General features: G+C 37.1%; 1 protein-coding gene and 1 non-coding gene across 39 annotated transcripts in view; both read right to left on the reverse strand.

Moving 5' to 3' along the window:
* SSBP2 (single stranded DNA binding protein 2) overlaps positions 1 to 16,288 on the reverse strand; it is a 311,630-nt gene that overhangs the window by 153,383 nt on the left and 141,959 nt on the right. The window lies entirely within an intron of this gene.
* TRNAW-CCA (transfer RNA tryptophan (anticodon CCA)) lies at positions 1,641 to 1,712 on the reverse strand. Its single transcript has one exon. It is a non-coding gene; the product is annotated as a tRNA-Trp (tRNA).

Raw genomic sequence — 16,288 nt, forward strand, 5'->3', positions numbered from 1 at the left:
GGTCTCCCTGTCCATCACCAACCCCTAGAGCCTACTCAAACTCATGTCCATTGCATTGGTGATGCCATCCAACCATTTCATCCTCTGTAATCCCCCTCTCCTCCAATTTTAAATCTTCCCCAGCATCAGGGTCTTTTCCAATGAGTTGGTTCTTCACATCAGGTGGCCAAAGTATTGGAGCTTCAGCTTCAGCATCAGTCCTTCCAATGAATATTCAGGACTAAAAGAAAGCTACAGGCCAGTATCACTGATGAACATAGATGCAAAAATCCTCAACAAAATTTTAGCAAACAGAATTCAGCAAATATCAAAAAGCTCATACATCATGATCAAGTTGGGATTATTCCAGGAATGCAAGGGTTCTTCAATATACACAAATCAATCAATGTGATACACCGTACTAACAAACTGAAAGATAAAAATCATATGATAATCTCAATAGATGCAGAAAAATCCTTTGACAAAATTCAGCACCCATTTATGATTAAAACTCTTCAAAAGATGAGCACAGAAGAAATCTAACTCAACATAGTAAAGGCCATATATGATAAGCTTACAGCAAACATTATTCTCAATGGTGAAAAACTGAAAGCATTCCCCCTAAGATCAGGAACAAGATAAGGGTGTCCATTTTCACCACTATTCAACATAGTTGTGGAAGTCCTAGCTACAGCAATCAGAGAAGAAAAAGACATAAAAGGAATCCAGATCAGAAAAGAAGTAAAGCTCTCACTGTTTGCAGATGACATGATACTGTACATAGAAAACCCTAAAGATTGTATCAGAAAATTCCTAGAACTAATCAGTGAATTTAGCAAAGTTGCAGGATACAAAATTAATACCCAGAAGTCACTTGCATTTCTATATACTAACAATGAAAAATCAGAAAGAGAAATTAAGGAATCAATCCCATTCACCACTGCAACAAAAAGAATTAAATATCTAGGAATAAATTTACCTAAGGAGAGAAAAGAACTGTACACAGAAAATTATAAGACACTGATGAAAGAAATCAAAGATGACATAAACAGATGGAGAGATATTTCATATTCCTGGGTAGGAAGAACCAATATTGTGAAAATGACTATACCAAAGGCAATCTACAGATTCAATGTGATCCCTATCAAATTACCAATGTCATTTTTCACAAAACTAGAACAAAAAAGTTAACAATTCATATGGAAACACAAAAGACCCAGAATAGCCAAAGCAGTCTTGAGAAAGAAGAATGGAGCTGGAAGAATCAACCTTCCTGACTTCAGATTATACTACAAAGCTACAGTCATCAAGACAGTATGGTACTGGCACAAAATCAGAAATAGAGACCAATAGAACAAGATAGAAGCCCAGAAATAGACCCATGCACCTATAGGTACCTTATTTTTGACAAAGGAGGCAAGAATATACAATGGGGCAAAGACAGCCTCTTGAATAAATGGTGCTCGGAAAACTGGACAGCTACATGTAAAAGAATGAAATTAGAACACTTCCTAACACCATTGTTTGTTTGTTTGTGAAGTCACTCAGTCGTGGCCAACTCTTTGTGACACCATGGACTGCAGCCTACCAGGCTTCTCCGTCCATGGGATTCTCCAGGCAAGAATACTGGAGTGGGTTACCATTTCCCTCTCCAGGGGATCTTCCCCAGCCAGGGATCGAACCTAGGTTTCCCGCATTGGAGGCAGATGCTTTAACCTCTGAGCCACTAGGGAAGCCTTTCCTAACACCATACACAAAGATAAACTCAAAACGGATTAAACACCTAAATGTAAGACCAGAAACTATAAAACTCTTAGAGGAAAACATAGGCAGAACACTGGATGACATAAATCAAAGCAAGATCCCCTATGACTCACCTCCTAGAGTAACAGAAATTAAGACAAAAGTAAACAAGTGGGACTTGATTAAACTTAAAAGCTTTTGCACAGCAAAGGAAACTATAAGCAAGCTGAAAAGACAAACCTCAGAAAAGGAAAAAATAACAGCAAATGAAACAACTGACAAAGGATTAATCTCCAAAATATACAAGCAGCTCATACAACTCAATGCCAGAAAAACAAACAACACAATCAAAACTGAGGAAAAATCCTAAACAGACATTTCTCCAAAGACAACATACAGATGGCCAACAAACACATGAAAAGATGCTCAATACTGCTCATTATTAGAAAAATTCAAATCAAAACTACAATGAGATATCACCTCACATTGGTCAGAATGATCCTCATCAAAAAGTCTACAAACAATGAATGCTGGCGAGGGTGTGGAGAAAAAGGAACACTCTTGCACTGTTGGTGGGAATGTAAATTAATACAGCCGCTATGGAAGACAATATGGAGATTCCTTAAAAAACTAGGGATAAGACCACCATATGACCCAGCAATCCCACTCCTAGGCATATACCCTGAGGAAACCAAAATCGAAATAGACACACGTATTCCATTGTTCATTGCAGCACTATTTACAATAACTAGAACATGGAAGCAACCTCGATGTCCATCGACAGATGAATGGATAAAGAAGTTGTGGTATATAAATGCAGTGGAATATTACACAGCCATAAAAAGGAACACATTTGAATCAGTTCTAATGAGGTGGATGAACCTAGAGCCTATTATACAGAGTGAAGTTAAGCAGAAAGAGAAAGACAAATACCATATTCTAATGCACATATACAGAATCTAGCAAAATGGTTGGAGAAGGCAATGGCACCCCACTCCAGTACTCTTGCCTGGAAAATCCCATGGATTGAGGAGCCTGGTAGGCTGCAGTCTATGGGGTCGCTAGAGTCAGACACAACTGAGTGACTTCACTTTCACTTTTCACTTTCACGCACTGGAGAAGGAAATGGCAACCCACTCCAGTGCTCTTGCCTGGAGAATCCCAGGGACAGGGGAGCCTGGTGGGCTGCCGTCTATGGGTTTGCACAGAGTCGGACATGACTGAAGCGACTTAGCAGCAGCAGCAAAATGGTACTGAAGAATTTATTTAAAGGGCAGCAGTGGAGAAACAGACATAGAGAATAGACTAATGGACATAGGGAGAGGGGAGGAGAGGGTGAGATGTATAGAAAGAGTAACATGGAAACTTACATTACCTTATGTAAAATAGATAGCCAACGGGAATTTGCTGAATGGCTCAGGAAACTCAAACAGGGGCTCTGTATCAACCTGGAAGGGTAGGATGGGGAGGGAGATGGGAGGGAGGTTCATAAGGGAGGGGATATATGTATACCTATGGTTGATTCATGTTGATTTCTGTTGACAGAAAACAACAAAATTCTGTAAAGCAATTATCCTTCAATTAAAAAATTGAAAAAAAAAATCAGACCAAAATGAAACTAAAAAAAGTAACAAAACAGAGAGAATAAAAATTTTTAAATGATAGATTAAAATTCCCATGTGTCATAAGTATACTAAATGTACACAGAATAAATGTTGTGATTAAAAACAAAAGATTGTCAGATTGGATTTTTTTTAAATCCAACTACATGTCAATAACAGGTCACAAGCCTTAGATATAAGGATGCAGAAACTTTGAAAGTAAAAAGAAAGACAGAAAAAAGATATAGTGGCAGCTATCAGCCAAAAGAAAGCTGATGTAATAGCAGACAAAGTACACTTGGAAGCAAAATATAATTGCTGATTAACATATATACACTCACTACTATATATGAAATAGACAATAAGGACCTAGTGTATGACACAGGCAACTATACTCAATATTTTTTAATCACCTATAAGAGAAAATAATCTAAAATATATATAACTATACCTCATATGCATATGTATACCTGAATCACTGTGCTGTATACCTGAAACTAACACAACACTGTGTATCAACTATAATTTAAAAAATACAGGAGTCATTATCACAAAAGCTGCTTAACAAAATTAAAAAATAAATAATTGCTGGAGTCTGTGACAGCATTCTAAAGTGATTAGACAGCAATTAGTAAAAGGGAAATTTGTTCAAGAATTCTATTTCTTACATTCTTGTCAATTCAATGCATATACTACATAGCCTAACCTCAGATGTGAGATGGTTAAAATGTTCTAGTTGAATTCCCTATACGTAAAACAAGAAGAAACTGAGATTTATTTTTAAATCTCTCCAAAGAAATTACAGTACCCATTTTAAGATCACACAGACAATTTGTGGAGAATTTAGTTTGTATTATCATTGAGAGTCTCCAATGCCAAGTCGCATGGACTTTGTCTCCTTAAAACTTAAAAATTCAAATGCATTATTTACTCTGGACTAATTTTATACTCAAGTGAAATATCTGAGCTTAACTTGCTAAAATATTAACCAGTATATAATACATACGGCACTAACTGTATGTCAGGCACTATTCTAAAGTATCTTATGCCTTTTAACTTGTTCAATCCTCATAACCAGAATTAGAGATAAGTACCATAATTATCACTTTTTTATTAACAGAGAAAGTGAAACACAGAGAGTTCAAGTATCAAGATCACACAGATAATAGAGAGAGAAGATTGGAACCTAGGCTCCAGAGTCTGTGCTCTTTATCAACCAAGAGAAGCCTCTGGGCTTATGGTTGCCTCTACCACAAGCTAGATGTCTAACCTTGGCAAGACATTTCATATTTCTACATGTTTTTCTTAACACAGAGAAATGGAGAATTTTACCAAATATTACCTAAAATCTATTTTAATTTTTAAAAACCTGATTCTCCATAGCAATTTATATCCTTAACCAGATATAAGTAAGCAAAGCTTTATTATGTATTTATATCCTTCTATCGTGTAAGCATAGAAAACTTGCATGAACACTAGGCCTTTCCAGATAGTTTAATTATAAGTTTCTAATTTCTGAACAACATAACTAATATTACCATAAGAATAAAGAAAGAAAAACTATTAATAAATGCCAGCATATTTTTCTGTAATTTTTTTTTGTACAGTCATTATAAAGGCAATTGTATTTTCCATTAAAAAGGTAATTCTTGTTTCTTGGATTTTTAGTCTCCTCCCCACCCCACCCTGCCCCTGCCAAAAAAATCTCTTTTCTTACAAAACTATAGAAAATTTTCAATTGGATACATATTCATGTAGCTAAAGATCATATTTGCCAGCCTTTTGAAGCTTCATATGGCATACAACTAAGTTCCGATCAACATGACTTGAGCGTAAGTGACATGCACAACTTTGAGGTCATTCTTTTCAAAGTGAGGGGTGTGCTCTCTTCTTTCCCTTCTTTCCTCTTTTTAGCTGACTGGGTTTGAGTAGAACTGGACCACTCAATGGAAACTGCGTGTTGAAGGTGGCATAGCAACAAGAAAAGAGAAGCCTAATTCTCTGATATTTGTGGGCCCATCATTACAGCCAAGATATTTATGAGTGAAAAATATACTTCTATATTACTGGGGAGCTCTTAACTTCAGTCACTGATCATGAATCCTAACTACTTTAGAACTAGGAAATCAATCACAAACTGATTTGTATATTCACACAGAAAGCTATAATTAGGGAATATGTTCTTATCCCTAGTCTTTAAGATAAATGTTGTCAATAACACAGTAAGAGCAAAAATTAAACCAATATCATTAAACTCCCTTACAATATAAAGCTATGACATGTTACTATAAAAGACATGTAAATATGCTATGTACATTGATTACAGAAGGCTTATATGACTTCTGCATGTAAATATAAAATATATATTAATACAAATCACAATTATATATGGTACTGCATAAATGTGACCTAGAATTAACAAGTCAGCTATAATCTGACTAAACATTTAATTACTAACTTTGCTTGCTCCCTTGGAACTTAATTCAAGGAAATTTTACTTATTTCTGTATTTTTGTAATGATAGCTTCTCTTGTTTTCTTACAAACAAGCCCAGGGCAGCTTAAACTATATACTACACTCAAATAGTTTCCTAAATGCAATAATTTTATTGATCAGAGAGCTATATCTTGTAAAAATATGCTGAAAGTCTTCATTACTCTTCAGTTTAGTTGGCATTTGATGACAAATTTGATGTGCTATGGGTAATTAATGCAGGATATTAACCAGAGTTCTAACTTAAACTGTAGTATGTCTGAGAATCTGGGTCCACATCGATTCATGTGTTTCTAATCAACACCAGAAGATGGTTTTTTAAATAAGGTTTAATTTTCTCAGAATTAACTGCGAGGAATTAAAGACAACTCTGTGGGTGATGTGTGTACAGAATTACTTGTCACTGACCACCAATCACAAAACTTTAGTCACTAGATTGGAAAAAGAAAATCTGTAAGGCACAGAGCAAAGTCCTAGACCCGGTCTTGTGTAATTCCCTTCTTCAGCCAGGCACTAGGGGTTGACTGGAGGCTAGATGTCTAGATGCACAATGACCTTAGGAACTCCTCACTCAAACTTTTCCATTTATATGAAGCCGTTTTTTCATATATTACTTCTTTCTGCTTTTGCTGTAGGTTTGGAGGTTCTCTCATCTTTTGTCTGTCTCTGACTCTTGGCATTTGTACAGGAGAAACACTTGTCTCTGCTGAGTAAGGAGAAACATCCGTCTTCTATAGGTGCTATATTAATTAGCAGGGCGTTCAGCTTCCCAGTGTTAGACTATCATGCTAAACTAATTTGAGCTCCTTTCTTGTGTTGCTTAAGGCTGAATATTTTCATTGACTCGCTGGCTTTAAGAAAACTGTTTTTATTTTTTAAGTTTTTTATTTTTATATGTTTATGATATCAATTATGATATATTTATATTCCTCCAAGTGAAAAATTTCACAACATTTGAAGATTACTTAAGAAGTTATTAAAAAATAAGTTATAAATTATTTGTGGAGGAAATATAATATAATTTCTTCAAAAGAAGAATAATCTTGTGTTAATATAAACACTATTATACTCACTTTAAGGCTGCTTTGAAATCATACTTAAACAGTGGCCACCATGGACTAGCTTACAGCTAATAAGGACGGAAGAAAATAAACTTAAATATCGTATATAGTACAAAGAGAATTAGAAAAGCATAAGAACAAAATTACAAGGAAAGCAAAATCATGTCTTTAATGAAACCAACCTAGACAGCATATTCAAAAGCAGAGACATTACTTTGCCAACAAAGGTCCGTCTAGTCAAGGCTACGGTTTTTCCTGTGGTCATGTATGGATGTGAGAGTTGGACTGTGAAGAAGGCTGAGCGCCGAAGAATTGATGCTTTTGAACTGTGGTGTTGGAGAAGACTCTTGAGAGTCCCTTGGACTGCAAGGAGATCCAACCAGTCCATTCTGAAGGAGATCAGCCCTGGGTGTTCTTTGGAAGGAATGATGCTAAAGCTGAAACTCCAGTACTTTGGCCACCTCATTCAAAGAGTTAACTCATTGGAAAAGACTCTGATGCTGGGAGGGATTGGGGGCAGGAGGAGAAGGGGACGACAGAGGATGAGATGGCTGGATGGCATCACTGACTCGATGGACGTGAGTTTGATTAAACTCCGGGAGTTGGTGATGGACAGGGAGGCCTGGCGTGCTGCGATTCATGGGTTCGCAAAGAGTCGGACACAACTGAGCAACTGATCTGATCTGATCTGATTTATATTTTTCCCACATAAAATTTCCAATTTCCACATAACTTAAGCCAAAAAATTTAATAGTAACCCTATATAAATCATTACATCCTTTTTTCCACCTCTTTTGTTTCATGTTGAGATTAACTTTTTTCAAGATGCAATCTAAATATTTACTTAAAAAATGGTGGAAGAAGTATGTTATAGCAAAAGCAGGGAGTAGCAGCTATCATTGTTAAGTGCTTACTATATACCACTGTAAAATGTTAAATGAATTACCTTATTTAATCCTTCTTATGAGTCTTCCCTGGTGGCTCAGATGGTAAAGCGTCTGCCTGCAATGCAGGAGATGTGGGTTCGATCCCTGGGTTGGGAAGATCTGCTGGGGAAGGAAATGGCAACCCACTCCAGTATTCCTGTCTGGAGAACCCCATGAATGGAGGAACCTGGTAGGCTACAGTCCATGGGGTTGCAGAGTTGGACACAATTGAGCGACTTCACTTTCACTTTCAATCCTTCTTACACCTCTATTTGGAGAAGGCAATGGCACCCTACTCCAGTACTCTTGCCTGGAAAATTCCACGGATAGAGGAGCCTGGTAGGCTGCAGTCCATGGGGTCACTAAGAGTCGGACACGACTGAGCGACTTCACTTTCACTTTTCACTTTCCTGCATTGGAAAAGGAAATGGCAACCCACTCCAGTGTTCTTGCCTGGAGAATCCCAGGGATGGGGGAGCCTGGTGGGCTGCCGTCTATGGGGTCGCACAGAGTTGGACATGACTGAAGTGACTTCAGTTCAGTTCAGTCGCTCAGTCGTGTGCTACTCTTTGCGACCCCATGAATCGCAGCACGCCAGGCCTCCCTGTCCATCACCAACTCCCAGAGTTCACTCAGACTTATGTCCATAGAGTCAGTGATGCCATCCAGCCATCTCATCCTCTGTCGTCCCCTTCTCCTCCTGACCCCAATCCCTCCCAGCATCAGAGTCTTTTCCAATGAGTTAACTCTTCGCATGAGGTGGCCAAAGTACTGGAGTTTCAGCTTTAGCATCATTCCTTCCAAAGAAATCCCAGGGCTGATGTCCTTCAGAATGGACTGGTTGATCTCCTTGCAGTCCAAGGGACTCTCAAGTGTCTTCTCTAACACCATAGTTCAACAGCATCAATTCTTCGGCGCTCAGCCTTCTTCACAGTCCAACTCTCACATCCATACATGACCACTGGAAAAACCATAGCCTTGACTAGACGGACCTTTGTTGGCAAAGTAATGTCTCTGCTTTTGAATATGCTATCTAGGTTGGCCATAACTTTCCTTCCAAGGAGTAAGCAACTGAAGTGACTTAGCACACCCCTATTAGATACATTTTAGCCCCATTTAACTGGAGAAAAAAATATAGAGAGAGAGGAATTAAGTAAACTTGCCCAAGATGAAACAGTTTATAAATGGATCAAACAGGACTTAAACCCAGGTTGGTGCACCAGCAGCACACTTCCAAACTTTTCAAAAACATATTAAAAGCATTCATAATTCTGTAATTACTCCCTTAGAGTCAAGTTTTCCTTTAATTAGCAATTACACACATACAGACTAAATAACAGGTCGAAGATACCACATTGGAACTACTTCCAAACAAGAATCGGAGGATGTTTGAGTTACAGAGCCTCAGGAGTTGCATGCGGACATAATTCTACTCGAAGTACTCTCTTCTCATTGTTTTCTCTTGGCTACTCCAAATCCCAAAGAATTTTTGAACTTGGAAAGAATCAGAGTAGCATTACAAAGACTACACTGACCTATTGCCTTAATTAGAAGATAAATTTTACTTCAAGAGATGTTATACGATTGAATTTAAATTATTTGTAGATTTTTAAAAAATGAATACTATGTAATGAAAACAAAGAAAAGGGACAAAAATAAAGTGTTGAAAGACTGGAAAGCAACGAGAGGGAAAGAAAGATGAGTAGGAAGGAATATAAAAAGGGCAAAGAGAAGAAAACGAATAAAGAGAAGAAAATTTAATAATGAGAAAGATTATAAAAAGTAAATTACTAAAATAACAGAAATTTACAAAAGTAAGTTACACAAATAAAACAAATGATAAAAAATAGACTGAGGAATTCCCTTGTGGTCCAGTGGTTAGGACTCTGCTCTCACTGCCAAAAGCCCAGGTTCAATCACTGGTGGGGAAAACTAAGATCCCATAAACCACACAGTGCAGCCAAAAAAGAAAAAACTATTAGCAAAAATGAAAAACGAGAAGTGAGAAAAACCTGTGCCTATGACCATTCTTACCTTGCAAACATCTACTAAGTACAGATCTCTTCGTTACTCTCTTTTCTAGACTACAATTCTTAGGCAGTAGCTCTTCAGATCCAGTGCGCATGCTATTCCATAGGTCAGGAAAATACTAACACACCCTAATCCCTTACTCACAGTCTCTTTCTCTTTTAACATTTTTTTCTTTTTGAGGTGCACAAACTAAAATTCAAGAATCTAAATGTCCTCAGTCACTCAGTCGTGTCCAACTCTGTGACCCCATGGTCTGTAGTCCGCCAGGCTCCTCTGTCCATGGGATTTCTCATGCAAGAACATAGAAGTGTTGATGCATGAGAGAGGGTGCTCGGGGCTGGTACACTGGGATGACCCAGAGGGGTGGGATGGGGAGGGAGGTGGGAGGGGGGTTCAGGATGGGGAACACATGTACACCCGTGGCTGATTCATGTCAATGTATGGCAAATCCACTACAATGTTGTAAAGTAATTAGCCTCCAATTAAAAAAAAAAAAGAATATAGGAGTGGGTTGCCATTTCCTCCTCCAGAGAATCTTCCTGACTCAGGGTTAGAATCCATGTCTTCTGTATTGGCAGGCAGATTCCTAACCACTGAGCCACCTGGGAAGCCCAAGAATCTAAATGGTTATATGAAATACTAAAAAGCATTTTACAATAAACATATTGTATTAATATACTATTAATCAGTTTATACTGCTCTCCTGCAATATGACATTAGAAAGCATACTTCCTTTCAAGGGTTAATATATTACTTATAATAGGCAATGTTAGAAGCTCTTGCCAACCTGCCAATAATATATTTGTCATAATGAAATCAAAATCAAAAGGAATGATGCTTTCCTGTCTGGTCCTTTTCCAGGCTAACACTCATTTACATAAATAACTCCATTTATCTTAAATCTGGAATTTATTACTTATGAACAAACTTAAGAACAATGCTTTAACCAAAAGTATATATAACATACACCCAAATTCCACCAGAAGGAAATGTTATTTTACAGAATTAAAAGAATATGAGATGACATTACATTACTCCTAATTCACTTAGAAACATCACTGGTGTTTCTTCTAATGCAGATGAAATTTTGATTATAAATAAAATCTGCCTTTATAAGAATATTCACAAATCCACTGATTCACAACTGGGTAAGTATATTTATAAATTAACTTCTGAGTGGTTTAAAAATCTGTTCATGGACCCTAACTGGAAAGAAACAGACATAAAATGCAACTCCCTTTGGAAAAAACTTCCAATTTATACATGTTCATGAATAGCCATTCGAGAGTGACTATCTTCTAAAGTCATCTATGATTGTGATAATACAAAATCAACATGATAATGACTTACTGTCATTGCAACTTGGTCTGGGTAACACTTCAGCTTTGAAAAATTGAGGGGAAATTTTAATATAACAAAAGATATACTTCATAATGAAAATATAATCTATTTAAAAATTAGCTATGTAACTTGTCAATATCCTGTATTAACAAACAAAATAAAATGAACCCTAGTGATTAAAGGCACTGATACTTGAGAACATTCCAGGAAATACTCTAAAATGTGTCAGAAAAAAAATTATTTAAAACCAGTTATTACCATAATATCTTAAAAAACAGCTAACTTATACCTTTTCCACACATGATCTACTCACCCAGTCTGGGCAGGAAAAAAACAATACAAAGGGGCAGTCAAGGAATAACACACAGATTTGGAATGAACTTCTTGCCACCACTTTTTGGCAAGGCATAAGAGCCTAAAGCAGTGACAACAACCTTCTCTGATATTGTCTCTGTCATGTCAGACTCCTCTATGCATGTATCTTAATGAAAAATGGGGTCAGTCAATCAACTTTGGTACAATAAATTTGTTCCCAATCCTAAAATGTAAAAATAATCTTCTAAAAGACAATGTATCAGAAATGAACTTATTTACAAAACAGACTCAGGGACTTGAAAAATGAACTCATGGATGCTGGGAGGAAGGTTGAGGGGAAGGGATAGTAAGGGAATTTGGGATGGACATGTACACACGGCTATATTTGAAATGAATAACAAACAAGGACCTCCTATATGGCACATGGAACTCTGCTCTATGTTATGTGGAAGCCTGGATGGGATGGGAGTTTGGGGGAGAGTGGATACGTCTCTATATATGGCTGAGTCCCTCTGCTGGCCACCTGAAACTATCACAACATTGTTAATTGGCTATACACCAATACAAAATAAAATTTTCAAAACAAAATTTAAAAAAACCAATGTATCAGTACAAAGTAAATAAGAGACAGTCTGAATGAAATTAAAAAATACATGTTTATACACATATATGTATATGTTTGCAAAGAAAGCTGAGCGCCAAAGAATTGATGCTTTTGAACTGTGGTGTTGGAGAAGACTCTTGAGAGTCCCTTGGACGGAAAGGAGATCCAACCAGTCCATTCTGAAGGAGATCAGCCCTGGGATTTCTTTGGAAGGACTGATGCTAAAGCTGAAACTCCAGTACTTTGGCCACCTCATGAGAGGAGTTGACTCATTGGAAAAGACTCTGATGCTGGGAGGGATCAGGGGCAGGAGGAGAAGGGGACAACAGAGGATGAGATGGCTGGATGGCATCACTGACTTGATGGACATGAGTCTGAGTGAACTCCGGGAGTTGGTGATGGACAGGGAGGCCTGGTGTGCTGCGGTTCATTGGGTCACGAAGAGTTGGACATGACTGAGGGACAGAACTGATGTATGTTTTATACTTGAATTAAAGTTTACTTTTCATAAGGATCAGGAAATGAGCCTGGCAGAGGTTCATTAACATACTGCTTATGGTCCATGATCACATGGCATTTAAATAGCAGAACGTGAATAAAAATCTAGATCTATCCATCTGACTCCAAAGACACTGCTTGCTCTCTGTGATTATACTACACTGTCTTCCACTCAAAGTAAGTACAGCAAAATGATTAATCATTCCATATTTATTCAATGTTTGTATGAAATGTACTGGGCATCGGCTGGGGCACTGAAAGTTTATATCAATATATAGTGCTACCAAATTACACCAATAATTAAAATTTGTTTTTGTTAATAGCCATTGCTATATATGAGGAAATAAAGGGTAAAAAGTACAGATACTGAAAGGACCAAGAAAGGATTTATGAAGAAAATCATATCTAGAGTAGGACCGCAAAGGATGAATTACATTTAACAGGTGAATAAAGAGTTCAACCATTAGAAAACCTCAGGGAGATAGTTCCAAAGTCTCGTGACTGAGAAAGGGCTGCACTGGTTTAAAAAGTAACGGATCTGAGTGCAGCTTATTCATAGGGGAGTAAAATAGGCATATTGAAAAGCAGAGATACTATTTTGCCAACAAAGGTCCATCTAGTCAAGGCTATGGTTTTTCCATTGGTCATGTATGGATGTGAGAGTTGGACTGTGAAGAAAGCTGAGTGCCGAAGAATTGATGCTTTTGAACTATGGTGTTGGAGAAGACTCTTGAGAGTCCCTTGGACTGCAAGAAGATCCAACCAGTCCATCCTAAAGGAGATCAGTCCTGGGTATTCATTGGAAGGACTGATGCTGAAGCTGAAACTCCAATACTTTGGCCACCTCATTTGAAGAGTTGACTCACTGGAAAAGACCCTGATGCTGGGAGGGATTGGGGGCAGGAGGAGAAGGGGACGACAGAGGATGAGATGGCTGGATAGCATCACCGACTCGATAGACATGAGTTTGAGTGAACTCCAGGAGTTGGTGACAGATAGGGAGGCCTGGCATGCTGTGATTCATGGGGCTGCAAAGACTCAGACACGACTGAGCAACTGAACTGAACTGAACTGAAAATAGGCAGACTTGGCTGAAGCAAAAAATTAATAATGAACATAGAGAATAGAACCAGATCATCATGAAACTGAATGCCAGATAAAGACATCTGGATTTCTTCTTGAAAGTACTAAGAAATTATTAAACTTTTTGAGTAGAGGAATACTTTAGAAAATCAGTATTTAGTAACTATATTAGTCTGGTAGAAAGAAAGGTAGCCAGAAGCAAAAGGTAATTTACAGGATGTTGGTAAAGAAAGAGAGGGAAGGGTCAAACAAAGTTTCAAATCATGGAAAAATAGAAGAAAAATGGTATCAGAAACAGAACCATGGAAGTTAGAAGGGGATAATAAGTCTCTACTTGCTTTTTCAAAAAGTTTCCTATTTTTCAGGTTTAGCTGCAGTCAAGTGGATTTAAGTATTTTAAAAACACTTTATATAAAGTGGGATAACAATGTATAAGTATAAATGTCCAATGGACCAACTGGTGAAGTAAGACTAAAGCTTGAGCGGGATTGGGGAAGTCATATTAATAAGGATGACAAAAGGAAATATGAGGAAAAAAGAGAAAAACTGACAAAACAGCAGTTCTGAGTGTTAAGGTACAAGAAGGGGATTGACAGAGGAAAAAAGAGATTGAAGTATATAGACCTTGTTAAGGACAGTTTAAAGAATGATTACTTTTAATTTTTGCTGCCCTGTCATTATCCATTGGAGAAATCGGAGTAGAAAAATACTGGTTTTAAAGGATACAGTTTCTACCATATAGTTTCAAGTAGCTGACAGTAAAAACAGCACCTGGCCTCTCAGTACATGTGCACAAACACACACACCCATTATGTAATCAGATAAAGCCTTTCACAACAGGAAAGGAAGCTGTCAAACAGCCCCTAGATACTACCTGGTGAATAGTTTTGCCAGTTCCCGTCCTAACCAACTGCCAGCAATGGTTTTCAAATTAATTAAAACATATGGTCATTAAATTCACAGAAATGCATTACAAAAAGACATTTTTTTGCACAATAGATGTATTCATAAGAAGTTACCAGTAAATATCATTTTTAAATTTAAGAGATGCTGAATCTTAATTTCTGATCTTAATTTGGCAGTGACTAAATTCAATTTTCAGTTTATTTGCCCTCTAGCCCCTCAGTTAAGAAGCTAATGTTCTATAAATAACATTTAATGAATTAAGAAAGCTTCTTATTTCATAGACCATACAAAAAAGTTTTATAAAACAAACAAAAAATTAGTACCTCTTGATATGCACTTTGAAAATTTGAAGTGTAGGGAGAGGATGAGTGGTATAAGGTTGGGCAAAGAGGTTTTTCTATAGAATAAAAACTGTTGTTCTATTAAATTATGGTCTCTACAATACAAGATACTAAAGCAAAACTATAGCAATGATTTACTACTGTTAATTTTTTTTCATAGAAATCTGCCTAATTGTACAGCAATTAGACAGAATTTACTTCTTTGAGGGACAAAAGAGGTTGCACTAGTAGGCTAAGAAATAGAGTCAGTGATAAATCCTAATTGTGAAGAACCTATGTTAGGTCACACTCTTGGCACTGCTCAGGTGGGCAGTGAAGACCATCAGCCGTGTTAATTCCAAATCCTACTCAAGCTCGTGAATATTTACTTAGTATCTACTGACCAAGGCTTGCAGGGAAGACAGATAACGACAACTCAACCAAAAGACAGCCAATGCAGCATCAAAATCCATACTGGTTTTCGGTGTTAGTTTCAATTTCAGATTATAAATCTTAATTTTTTGGTTGGGAAAAGAACATCACTGTGTCTAATCTCCCAATTCTATGTTCATATCTCCACATTTTATTGTTGTTTCTGTGTTGTATGTATTAGAATTATTGTGTATCCCCTGGTAGATTGGTCCCGGATGGAAGAGACTGATATTTTACTACAGATATTAAACAATAATATAGGGATCTTAATATCATCTCAGGTCTAATACAATACATAAAGTATACATCTGCTCAATGTCAAGGTATTTATGAGGCAAAACATGTTAACTGAAATAAAACTTATGTGCAGGTGAGTAAAAAAAAATCTCACATGTAGCTGAGAAAAAAAAAACAAACTTCCTGAATAGAAGACAAGGACATCCAATGACACCATATGTTAACACCAAATGCTGATTATACTGTACTCAGCTTCTGATTCCTCCATTATTTTAAGGCATACATGGTTAAAGATAATGAATATAGTTATGCTCATAATGAAGGTCTTAAGACCATTTAATATCTCAGATCTAAAAAATGAAAGAAAAAACTATAGATCAGGTAAACGAAATAGTCTGCTTTCTATCCAGAGTAGCAAGCAACCCAGGAGAAAGTTAAGTAAAAGTACAGATTTTATAGGTCAAATATATAGCCCATCAACCTGGTTTAGCAGAAATGTTAATGATCTGGTACCTGATAAGCACCCACTGATTGCAATTCAAACATAACATTTATTGCCTAGGTCTGTAAGAAACAGAGAGAAAAGAATTAGTGGTGAGGTATGCTGCAAGTGAGATCAAGAGTACCCACAGGTCAGAAATTTGAAGCTGGAAATAACCATGAGCATATAATCCCTGAAGATATGTAGCAGTACTAAAGAGGCCAGTGGATGGATAGG

Source organism: Bos grunniens, chromosome 7 (assembly GCF_055505025.1).
Source record: "Bos grunniens cultivar Pamir isolate PY7600 chromosome 7, Bosgru_T2T1.0, whole genome shotgun sequence".
Classification (NCBI taxonomy): domain Eukaryota; kingdom Metazoa; phylum Chordata; class Mammalia; order Artiodactyla; family Bovidae; genus Bos; species Bos grunniens.